Raw genomic sequence first — 11,189 nt, 5'->3', positions numbered from 1 at the left:
AAGTTGTTAGTATGCAAACTAAAACAATAACCAATTCTGTGGCTATAATTAAGAGAGAAATTACAGACTGGGCACGAGCAATCTTATACTTCAATGGGAATGAATTGGTGCCATGTTGTAATTAACTCTTGAAGGAATTACTATCCAACACAGGGAAAAACAACTAGAACTTACGCCAGAAAGCATACGCATATATATATATGATATACATAGACATATATTGTATACATACATAATGTATATATGCTCCTATGTCCTTAATAACAAATAATAATAATAAATATGGAAGAGGACACAGTAATGGAATGAAAGAAAAAAGGACCGTGTAGTTTCGTGTTCTTTAAACATATTTTCTCGGTACAATGGTCAAAACACTAAAAGTGGGTTATAAAGTAAATATATAAGCAAAATATATCACATAAACAATAATTAAACCCAAGGAAACAAGTTAATACTTGTATAAAACGCAGACACCAGCTGACCAGGTGATCTTACATAGAAAAAATCTTAATTACTAAGTAACTATTATATTTTTCAGAGTTACTGAAAATATAAAAAATGGGAAAAAGCACGTTAAACGAAGAAGAAGATTGAAAATATAGACACAACACTGATATTGAAGTTCTAACAAAATCTTCGCTAGAACACGCCTTAAGAGATCACTGTATGGTAACAGAAGTACCTTGTGATAGTTAAAAGGTTTCTTATAGCAACGGAAGAAAAAGTTTTTTGCGCTCTCCACAAAGCAGATTCAACAAAATTATAGGCATATTCTATTTTCTCTGAGGTTAATAATATTTTCAAACTCTCCCTGAAGAAATTAAGGGCAGTAGGTATGTAAAACTGTTAAAAACAAGAGAGAAAAAGAAAAGGGGGGGTGGGTAAAATGCTAGGTAAAAGCTTGGTTTTGAACATTTCATTTTTTTTTTAAATTTCACATAAATGACTTCAATCAAGTCACAAGATTTCCTACTGCCATTCGATCATTTTTTTTCAGGAAATTTTTCACCAAAAGTAAAACTTGGATCACATGCAAATTTTAATCAGTTCTAAAATGTTACTAGTGGACGTGGACATGGGTTAAATCCTGATGATCTAAAAATTATGGTAGATACAGGTAATTTTACGAATACACATGAAACATCAATGCTAATCATTTTCAACAAAGTTGATACTAGATCTGCTAAATCTATCAGATCAACATTATGGGTGAAACATTTATGACCCGCCATTTCGATTACTTATAATTACTGTGCGTGATCCAACATACCTAATAATTCGTCGGAGAGGATTGCCTGGTTTATGGGTTTTAAGCAATCAATATAAATAAGAAAAAGGATGGAGATATAGTCATATATAACGGGTCTAATCAGTATAAATCAGTATACATACGTATATGCAAGGCTTGAAGTCACCAGAACACATAATATATACATGTAATGTACAGCAAATAAAACTGAATGACTGGATATGAATCCTGACCAGTTTCGCCTTTAATTTTCTTAAATATCATCAAGAGAATGTCTTAGAAAACTAATGGCGAAACTAGTCAAGATTTACGCGCAATGTTTTTTAATTTTGGCACACACATGTAATATATATATATATACATATATATATATATATATATATATATATATATATATATATATATATATATATATATATATATATATTATATATATATATATATATATATATATATATATATATATATATATATATATATATGACATTTTTTTATCACACCGTGATTTATATACGATCATGAAGCTACAAATATCGCTTAATATCAAATCCACACTACCTCGGGAATATCCCCGATGGGGAATTATCACCGAGGGGGAATTTATAAGTGATAAATGGACGGGCACTGCCGAGTCTCGATCCCACGACACACAGACGCGCATCCAGCGAATCCAGTCGACGCTAACCACTGAGCTATCAATACAAAAATTTATGAAAACTAGAGTAAAATTTAAAATGGAATACCTCCAAACAGTACAATTCCTGGTGAATGCTTTAAAGGAATAGTTACATAGATAAGAGAAAAGAGAACACTGAATCATTAACACCATATATGGGATATATGATTAGGACAGTTCAAATTATAATACATTTCGCATTACGCATCTCCCCAAATACAAAACACGTATAAATCTACGCGAAATTTCATCGTGCGAGCTTAAAAGCCTGATTCCCTTGAGGCAAATTATCGCAACCATCAAAATTACATTAAACCCGTATGATGAATAAATATACATTATTAATTACGTTCTTGCTCACGTGCGTGCTCAAAATCCCCTTCCATGAGAAGGCCTAAAATATATTACATAATTCACATAAAGGTACATTGTGGTTTCAATAGTATCCAGATTACTATTTAAAAACAGGATGATACGTTTTTATCAATCAAATGGCGTATCTCAGAAAATGACAAAATGCTAAACAAGATAACAGCAATACAGAGCAACACTCTCGCCCCAAGTACGTTCTTTCCGAAAGATAAACATGGGAGAAGGTTACGAAGAATATTATCACGATAATCTGAAACCATAAGGATATGCCAACTTTACCAGAATGAAATCCTAATTACAAAATTTTATAATACTCGAGTTAACAGCGCAACCGTACCAAGGATAAGGAATTCCATTCTATTTTTCATGAAATAAATAATTTTTTATTCACGAAGCTTTGTGTACACGCAAATATTGGCCCAGTGGCACAATTTTCTGGACCAGGTCAGAAAGTCAATTCGTTTTCATTTCCTCCAAGTCGCTTCACTAAATTCAATTTTCTTCAAACACTTTTGCGGCTTCATATGATTTTGCCTTTTTCGATATAAAGAGCTGATGACTGCATTAGGAGTTAGCCTGCATTATATGTAATGGTTTTCTATCATTTGTGCTGTGTTTTGGCAGGGTGCGGTATATTTCTCCTCCGGCAATCAGTGTAAAGGTATAAGAATTATTTACGTCCCATTATTAAAAACATTCTTCCAAAAAATGGTGGAATGTTGACTATAAAATATATAAAGAGAAAACCATAAATGTTCATTTCACCAGCGCTTAAAACTACAATTACATTAATTTTCCTTAAGGTAAAGAAAACCTTACATACGTAAGAGCCAATTTCGAAGTTGGCGCACAATGTTATCATTTGGTGATGCTGAAGAAAAGGTTCAGACTAGTAAAAGCTATAAAAACGAGAAGTCTATTTTTATACAACTGTCGCCCGCCCGGATAAGTAGCTTAATATTTTCTAGTTCAGACCCGGAAAGGGGAGGGGGTAAAAAGGTGTAATCGAGTTTTGAAAAAGGGAAGACTATAATGAGCAGAATTTCAAAGCATGACAGTAGAGGGTGAGTTCATTACAAAAAGTATACAAACATATAATCAAATTAATACACTGAAGAAAGACCGAGAGTCATTTGCAACCCATTCATTCCAAGGTAAATAAACAAGGTGAATAAATGTAAATAACCTTAAGCAATAAACACGAACGTACCAAATCATGAAAAAGTCTCCAATATAAAAATAACATTGTAGCTACACATAAACGCTTTCCTCGAAGAACTGACCATTTTGTTGAGAGCCGTAATTATAATAATGACCAATATGGCATTAAAATTACCTTTAAAAATTGCATCTTAAAACAACAGTAAAAGAGGAAAAATGTCCAATTAGAACAAAATTACCAAGAGTATTCGGTATGATTTTGCCACCCATTTTTAAGTACAGAAACCTCATGTAAATGAAACAATTCCGACGCTCTTTTCTACTCTTTCTAAAACGTATTACGCCCAATCTAGATTCCTGCGAGCACACCAGTCTCGCCCATAAATATCACCATCCTCCGAAGGGCCACAGCGCGCGCCTTGAATGAACGCACGCTAATCCCCTCGTAACACCAGCGCTGTGAGAAAATACGCGCTCCGAACAAGCACCGCCATGTTTACCTCGGGATACGAGATATAACCAAGCAATTAACAAAGCGGAACAATAAAAAAGCCAGGGCAAAAACTTGCCATCACAAGATGGCGGAGTGACTCGGGCCAGACATTAACAGCTCAGCAGCCTTGTGTTTTGAGTGAGGGGTCTCTTGGTACCACAAGAGAAGGTGGCTGTAAATAAGAGGAAAATGTCATTTTTGACTGTTAGGGCCAAATAAACATTTTGGATCAGAGACATAAATCCCAACTGAACAGTTTCCCGCAATTTGCAGTTCCTAAGTTTGTTAAACATAGAGCTAACACATCAAATCATATGAATGAATATTTTAATACCAAAATTTATAAGACAGGACGTAATATTTCCATATGAATTGGAAGTACTTAATAATTCCATAAAAATTTAATGTTACAAAGAAATGTGGTGCATAACTTCATAATCAATCAGGTAAAAAAGTGAAAAAGTTATACTGCCCTTTCAAAAGAATATTTAAACAAAAATAGGCACAATCATCGAAGTCACCAATACTAGTTTTATAAATTTCTATTTTACTTGAAAAAAGTAAATAAATATACCATTAAAATAAGCAATACATGAAAATAATTACACGTAATCTCAAGATGTGCGCGTTAATTAAAAATAACTAACATGTAATGAATCCATTTGTCTTGAGCTTTATCAGTACAACTGAGGACGCGATGATATTAAATAACAAAAATACATGACAACGCAGTACATATAATGACCAACGAGCATTTCTAAGTATTTTAATGTATCTGCGTCATGCTTACTAAAAAAAAAAATTTATTTTTGACATTTAAATACCTGCTGCTAGGAATCCGTCGAGTGCTACTCTTGATATAAGGAACTTTAACTCCTTAGATTTTATACAAATTCCCATTTGATGGTGGGAAGAATCTGATGAAATAAGTTGCACTGACAAATCTATTCTGGAACGAGTTCAGAAGGAATCCTCTCTGTAGCTTCTACGTCGGGTTTGTAAGGTTTTGTAAGACTCAAAATTGACGTCATTGTTTTGTTAAACAATTAACTAAAGCAATCTAAGTATATACTTAATTCATTTTTTTATATTGTTATGAGCAGATAACTCTTCTACAACAGCTTCTGATCTGATTTTAAAACTGCAACCATTACAGCATTACCGAAGTGAAGAAAAAATGAGTGATAAAAAAAAAATTGTTGCACAAAAGTCAAACCATAAGTTAGGCACGACTTTCAACATCGCTGTCATCCAAAACAACTCATAAAATATAAAATAACTTTTCTTTATAAACAAACACAACTGAAGAATACTTTCAAACTTTATATAAAACAAAACGAGACAGCTAATTCCACGTAACGGAATACAAATACTGTATTTAATGCCGACGAAGATTTCGTCATGCAATTTTCCGAGTAGGGCAATTCTACTCATGACACTATTATTAATAGTTACTTCATCAGTCAATTAGAACGGTAGCAAGGTCTTTTTTTTCTTCTGAACAATGAATTCTAATTGCCCTTTAACAAGTCAGACACAAGTTGTTTGATTAAAATCTACCAGGCCTTCAGGCACTCTTGAATCTGTAAGCAGATATATTGACAGGATCACAGGAAGAAAATTTGCCAAATAAAGCGTATGGTGGAAAGGGTATAGGTAAATAACAAAATATAAACGCATACAAAAGAAACAAAGTAAAAAGTAAAAAAAAAGAGAAAATATTAAAAAAAAAGCAAACGCCTGAGGCCCTCCATATGGCACTTCTCGCAGGTAAGGATCTGTCATAATTAAAGATTCCGAAAACTAGGGGCGTACACATCTTGCCTTCCAAATAGAGAAAATTCAAGCTCCCATAACAAGCGGTCATGTAGAAGAAAAATAAAACGAAAGGAAGAAGAAGAAGAAAAAAAAGGACTCCAAGCCATGGGCAAGGTTATATCAGATTGGAAGATACTTGGTTTGAGGTTGCACGGACCCCATGGATATATTTGGTGCATATTGCTGGAGGTAAGCAGGTGTCGGAACTTTTTGCCTGACTATTTTTGTGAATGAAAATACCCTTCCAGCCTCATATTCATTGATGAGATGCTTAAGGCCATACGTAGTGCAAATGCGAGCTTGTGTGTGTTTGTGTGTGCACGCAGGAGCGATCTCTCTTGGGAGTATAAGAAACTATATACCCTTCAATCTTCATATTCACAGATGAGAAACAGTGTGTGTGTGTGTGTGTGTGTGTGTGTGTGTGTGTGTGTGTGTGTGTGTGTGTGTGTGTGTGTGTGTGTGTGTGATGCGAGTGCGGCGCATGCATGCAGGAGCGATCTCTCTTGGGAGTACAAGAAAGTACATACTCTTCAAGCTTCATATTCACTGATTAGAAACATTATGTATGTAATTGTGTGTGTGTGTGTGTGCAAGACCTTTCTTGTGGAATATACTATTCATCCCCTACATTCACCGAGGATATGCGTATGCGTGTGTCTCTGTGTTCGAGTGTAAGTATTTTTTTTTTCTGTGTTTGAGTGTAACTATTTTTGTTTTATAAAGTACAGGGTACTCCAGTCAATATGAGTTATCAACAGTCACCAATGCCCATATAAATGGTATGTGGCATACTGCTCAAATAACGTGTATTTATATCATTGTAACTAAAAAGAACGCAAACGAACATCCACTTCCCCGCTGGATAATCTTGCAATTCCCCGGCAGTACCGAATCTCTCTCCCTGGGCTTTCATGTCTGGTAATCGTAATCATCAATGATTTATCTCCATCTGTATTAGCCCCATTAACAATAATTCTGGTGTCATTACTAGTACCATCATTACCTTTATTACCATTATGAATAATGATAATGCGTCTTGGTTCACTTACAAGAGAGAGAGAGAGAGAGAGAGAGAGAGAGAGAGAGAGAGAGAGAGAGAGAGAGAGAGAGAGAGAGAGCAATTATACTGTGATAATTAAGACGTTACAAAAAAAATAATCTTGATTTTTCTCGGACAGGAAGTCCCCCTTCCACCGCTCCACCCACTCTTAACTCATTCCAACCCATTGGAGAAAAAAGGTAATAAAAAATAAATAAGGCGAAGCAGTTTGTTAAATATACAGAATGTAACTTGAGGCGTGGGCGGAGAGTTTATTTAATGTTGGTTAGAGGAGAAGATTGTTGCATTCATAAAACTTCCAAATCTGCGCTGAATTCTTGATAAGTCAACGGGAAAAGAGAGAGAGAGAGAGAGAGAGAGAGAGAGAGAGAGAGAGAGAGAGAGAGAGAGAGAGAGAGAGAGAGAGCCGGAGTTATAATGTTGTTCCCGCTATATAAAGATCAGATCCTGAAGTCTTTATCGCTGTTCCACCTGTTACTCCTGCTACCTGCATGTGTAAAAATAGATAACTTTCTCTAGGGCCAAAGCTTCAGTGTTATCAAATCGAGCTCTAAAATTTAATATATTCGAAAACAAAATAAGAAACCTTTTGCGCTGGAGATAACACAGCGCTGCTGAATTCATTTGCCGTAACAAAACTTCTTTGATTAAACAGTACATCCTTTTCTTGACCACCATATTATTTAATACTTACACACACATCACTTTCGGTGCTTTCAAAGATTACAAAAATCTGAATAAAAAAAAATCACAATAAATTTTAAATCTCAAAAGTTCAAACCCGGATATGAAAGCTACAGCCGATTAAGAGCCGAAAAGTTATATAAAAAAATATTTTCATCAATATGAAACAGACCCATACAAACACCGACAACCTGAAGGAATACAAACGTATAATTATTCAACTAACCCTAATAATAATTCCTATGAACCTGTTTATCATTATAGCAGCCAGACCTGAACGATCACATGAACTGCTTTGGGCCCGAACAAGATTATGCTGCAGGAATCTGTAATGAATACTGTTCATCTATTAGCCAATCAGTCTGTCCACATGATATTCTCTAATTTATAGGTCTGGGTCCTGACCAACGCAAGAGATTATGCGTTGGAAGACATTTGTAGTTTCAAGAAAAAATAGAAATGTGCCCATTTCAATTTTGACACTTGCCATACTAGTTTCTATTAAGAATTTCGAAATACAATATTTAGTAAGTTTTCATAAAAAAAATAAAACCTGAATGAGAAACTAGAGCTGTTACTACAAAAATATCGTACACAAAAAATAATTCGCGCACGTGATTTGGTAATTAAATCTTGCCTTCAACAAAGACCTCGCACAGTTAAACTGAAATTTCCTTTATATTCATATAATTACCACATGGGAATTCGATATATTGAATTTCATCACGATATATCAAATGATTTCAAAGATGGCAACACACCGGGGTTAGCCAAAAGAAAGATAACGACCAGAGGCTCACCTTCATTCACAGCACACCTAATGATGTCACTATGAAGACATAACTGGATCCTTAAAGACTGCTGCTTTATAGCTCTCATAACGTACAACAATACAAACCATAAAAAAATTTAAGTGCTAAACTGACATTAAATTATGCAGTATTTCTTTATTGGCTACACTTTTTGAGGTCATTATACGATCTATCTTTTATTATCTTTTAAGATCTTGATATTCAAATGCCATTTGTTTTAGGGCAATAATTTGAGACTCGCAATAACTGCCAACTTTGAACTGAGTCAGTGAAAGAGTCTTACTGGGTCAAAGAGAAAAACATTTAGAACATTCTCAAGAGATGTTCCCGCTTCGTAGCCCCCCTCACATTTGCATGCTCATGGTTGGAGCAGAATAACTATTGCGATGCGACAACTAGGAACTGGGAATTAAGTAGTCTCCTACATACATACAAATTATATAATTATATATATATATATATATATATATATATATATATATATATATATATATATATATATATATATATATATATATATATATATATATATATATATATATATATATATATATATATATATATATATATATATATATATATATATATATATATATATATATATATATAATAATATCAATAATAAATAAGCTAACATCAAGAATGCCTGATGCACACACTTCCTTCAGTAGAAGAAACAATGTAAGATTTAGAGGAAAAGCTCCTCACCATACAAAAACTATGCTTGACACGGACCCAATATTTTATCACAATAACTTCGTATGAGAGTAATCAAGAATTTCCAATCAAGATCTGACACACAAGCTCCGTTAGTCTGACGTCTCTTTTGTTCTATCGCTAACTTCTGAGTTTAATTTTTTTTCAGGTATACACGCAGGGACTAAGCCTGTCCCAAGGAAAGGTAACCCTTTTAACTCTTTAAACTATAACAGTTTTTGCTTTTACTACTGCAATCTATAATAATAAAATCCGAGAGGATCTGATCTCGTTTGCCCTCCCCCGGGTGACAGTTGGGGAGACATGAGAAAGCCACCCACCCCCAACAAACCAGTCTGTCCGCCCCGGGTGGGGCGGGATAGGTAGGGGAACTGGAGGGTAGGGGAGACATCCAACCTCCTCCTGAAAACCTGTTTGTCCGACCCGGGTGGAGGCAGGGTAGGTAGGGGATCGGGACTGTAGGGGAGACAGCAGCGTCGTTCCGCACGCGCTAACAAGCTTGTAGTATTATAAACATAACTCAGCATTTGTTTTCGCAAGCTACTGCTTTTGGATTATCCGTTTGGCTTCTACTCGGCAAGATCAAATATGATGTCTCCCTTTCAGAGAAATGCTATTTCACATTCCCTGAAGAACTTGGAAGTATCCTTTGTTGTTTCTTTTGATAACTTGGGCATTTACGAATATTTGGGCTATTCTTCTCCGTACAACCGGCTTCATATCTGCTGTTGATGGTACAACGTCTGCTTTTACTTGAAATTTTTGTGGTTCTCCTTGTGTTTTGTTCTCTCGTGTACTCTTTTTTTTTTTCTTTACTAATGAATATTTCCAATCCACCTCTCCCATCCATACAGGCGCCTGTAAGCCTTCTTCACACAATTTCTAATTGCAATTCTTTCATCTATCTATCAACTCTGTTTTAGAAGCGTATCTGAACCTAGTTAAATCCCGTAACACACAGCTACTAGCTAACTCTCAGCCCCATCTCTCACCCAATTTGTCAGGTCCTTCGGATATATTATTGACATTCTTGGTGCTCGTGACCTTTCCTACTTGTCTGGTGAGATTATTTGGTTCTTATAGCCAATCTGCTTCTAATGAAATTTAGCACTTTCCAATTGTCCCAACTCTTCTTAATCCATTTCTGAAACTTTACACTTACTCATACATATTTCAAACAGTGGTTCTTACCTTGATTTACTTCTAACAGGGACTGAATTCAAGACAATTCATGTCATCAAACACGCCATCCGTACCTCGTCTCCTGATCCCATTTCTCTCTGTGTCAATGGGCACTATTTCAGGCAGTGTTCCCTTGGCCATCCTTGTGATATTTGCAATGTCACAAACACCCAAAATGATGACATCATCATCATCATCATCCAGGTGCCATATCCCCATGGACGTCGGCAATCATGGCTCGCCACTCCTCTCTATTTCCGGGTCTCTGCAGCAACTGAGCTGCAGACATTCTTCCTCCAGTCATTCTCACCAATCCATCCATATATTTTTATCTAGATCTTCCTCTCGGCCTCCTTCCATTGATTTTACCAGTGAGAGAGAGATGTTCTAGTTCTTGTCTTCTCACTATGTGACCCACAAACAACATACAGATGACAACGTACACATCAGAAAATGTCAAAACGCATGTGTTTTATCAAATCAGTGTTTTCTGTAAAATCTTAGAAAACCAATGTGTGAATTTTGCATTTCCTTCGCTATTCTATTCAAAATTTTCCTACATCTTGACTAGATTTCTAATTTTACCTCTTTCGGGGCCACATAACTCCTTTAGTTGCATCACTCAAGTCTCAGAGCAGTATGTTTACTTCTGCGTTTTCTTCTTCTCTTGAACCATCCCTTGCCTTTCTAACCTGACCCTTGAAGGACCTTCTTGCCCTTAACTTCCTCCCAAAACTAACTGTGAATCCTCATTAAGTACATCCAGGAACTTACAAGGTACTTCCTGATCATTTCATCGTTGCACATAACAATCGTTATTTGATGCAGATACGCTAAATTCTTTCATACCGAACTTTCACATTCTACAGTTGGATTGGAAAATCGTGAAAAAATACTTTTCATCGTTCAAAAGATTACGTAAGACCACAAAGCCTCAATTTCAATTAGAATGCTAGAGTCTG

The sequence above is a fragment of the Macrobrachium rosenbergii genome, chromosome 47 (assembly GCF_040412425.1).
Source record: "Macrobrachium rosenbergii isolate ZJJX-2024 chromosome 47, ASM4041242v1, whole genome shotgun sequence".
NCBI classification, from domain to species: domain Eukaryota; kingdom Metazoa; phylum Arthropoda; class Malacostraca; order Decapoda; family Palaemonidae; genus Macrobrachium; species Macrobrachium rosenbergii.
This window is presented reverse-complemented; position numbering follows the sequence as displayed.